General features: G+C 42.8%; 1 pseudogene; it reads left to right on the forward strand.

The window, feature by feature from the left end:
• Positions 1-1,188: 1,188 nt before the first annotated feature.
• On the forward strand, positions 1,189-1,843 carry LOC123807066 (annotated as a pseudogene).
• Positions 1,844-2,243: the final 400 nt, after the last annotated feature.

Genomic DNA, 2,243 nt, shown 5'->3' on the forward strand with positions numbered 1-2,243 from the left:
TATTCAGTAAACTCTGTTTCCAATTTTCAACATGATTTATACCTTTGGAATATGGTATTCAAAATAGTCAAGGTTGTGAAATAAATCAATATTGTTTCATTCCATATTCAATACTAGTAGACATATACTTTTCACAATAAATGTACATTAAAATTGCCGGAATTGTTCTGCTAATTTATCCAAGTCTAAGTGTTCTTATTACTGGCAGAATTGAAAGTACTTTAAACACAAAACAATCTCTTATATCCCCCACAACTAAAAAGCAGCACAACAATTTCAATACATTGATACTAGTTATCAGGAGTAACCCAGGCTTCATAGTGTTTCCTAGAAGGGGGCACACTGACTTCCTGACAGGAGCAGGGCCTGGTGTTCCTCTCACTATGTGCTTAAAGGTAGTACCCAAACTTGTTTGGACCCAGGTATTTGTAGAGCCTTGTTAGAGTTAAAAGTTGTAGTGTAGAGCACAGAAATGATTGGGGCCTTGACAAATCACTTTTGGAGTTGAATCTGTCATTGAAGCCCAGTTATAGACAACAAACATACATTGAGTAGATGCTTAAGAAAGGCTTGCTTATGCTTCTTTCCAACTTGGACCCAGCATGATGGTTCCTGAAAATAAGGGTGGTGAGAAAAAGAAGGACCATTCTGCCATCAACAAGGTAGTGACCAAAGAATACACCATCAGCATTTACAAGCACATCCAGGAAGTAGGTGTCAAGAAGTGTGCCCCTTGGACACTCAAAAAGATCCAGAAATTTGCCATAGAGATGGGAACTCCAGGTGTACACATTGCCACCAGGCTCAACAAAGCTGCCTGGGCCAAAGGAATAAGAAATTTCCCATACTGTACAAGATGTGGTTGTCCGGAATACATAATGAGGATGAAGATTCACCAAACAAGCTCTATACTTTGGTCACTTACACACCTGTCACAACTTTAAAAAAATGTTTGCTTACAACTTCTACAATGGATTCCCATATCCAGTGATAATTTACCCATTTATTTATTCAATGTTTATATTAAGTATTTTGATGTGGGCATCACTGTACAAGGCAGTGGAGATACAGCAATGCACATCACCATTTTTGCTCTAGAAAAGCTCATGGTTAGCTCAGACATCAATGAGTCTGAGAGTCCCAGGTGTGAAGACTGCTGCCTGGGTAAAGGGCTGTCCATAATTCAAGATGCAAGTAGGGAAGCCCATCTTCTATTCCTATTTCTGAAGTTCCTGCTCCTGGAAAGCTCAAATCACTCTGGCCTTGAAGAACATTGACTATGAAACAGTGCCCATCAACCTCATAAAAGACAAATCCAGCAGTTCTCTGAAGAATTCCAGGCACTCAATCCCATGAAGTAAATGCCATCACTAAAGACTGATGGCATTACCATTGACCAGTCTCTGGCCCTCACTGAGTACCTGGAGGAGACTTGGCCCATTCCACAACTCCTGCCTCAGGATCCAAAGAAAAGTGTCCTCATCCTTGCACACATAATTTCTGACCTCATCACCAGAGGCATCCAGTCTCTGAAGAACCTATCTGTCCTGAAGTAAGAGGGACAGGAGAGCCAGCTGATATGGGCCCACAAGGCCATTGTCCTGGCTTTAGCACTTTGGAGTAGATCCTGGAGGGCACATCAGAGAAGTACTATGTGGGAGACAAGGTGTCTGTGGCTGATTTCTCCTTAGCACCTCAGGTGGCAAATGCTGAAAGGTTCAAGATGGATCTCATTCCCTACTCTACCATCAGCCATATCAACAACTCACTGCTGGCCTTGGAAGCTTTCCAAGTGACTACTTCCTGCTGGAAGCTAGACATACCCACTGAATTGAGGGCCTAGCTCTCAAAACGTGCCCCACTGGTGCATGAGCAGGAGTTGTGTGAGCTGAAGGGGCCAGCGAATGAGCAAGCCATAACTGCAGAAGCAGAAGACTTTCACTTTTACCCCTTGAACTTGAACTGTAGCCCTTGATCTGCCTTCTCACTGAACCTTTCCCTGCCTTTGTCCCATCATGTGTCAAAAATGGTCAGGAGTGGGTAGGAGAATACTAGGAGGAATGCAGGAATATTACCTGCCACCTATGTCATGGTGCAGTCATTAAGTTGAATTGAGAATGAACACTAAAATGCCTGCCAAGTTTACCAGAAAGTCATAAGGATGCCTGTGTGCTTCTTTTCATCCCCTCCGCTATACCTGAAATTTGATCATTTAACTGAAGCCCAGGCCACCAAGTTGTTAA

This window comes from Phyllostomus hastatus, unplaced genomic scaffold (genome assembly GCF_019186645.2).
Source record: "Phyllostomus hastatus isolate PE091 unplaced genomic scaffold, TTU_PhHast_1.1 phas_scaffold_397, whole genome shotgun sequence".
Taxonomy (NCBI): domain Eukaryota; kingdom Metazoa; phylum Chordata; class Mammalia; order Chiroptera; family Phyllostomidae; genus Phyllostomus; species Phyllostomus hastatus.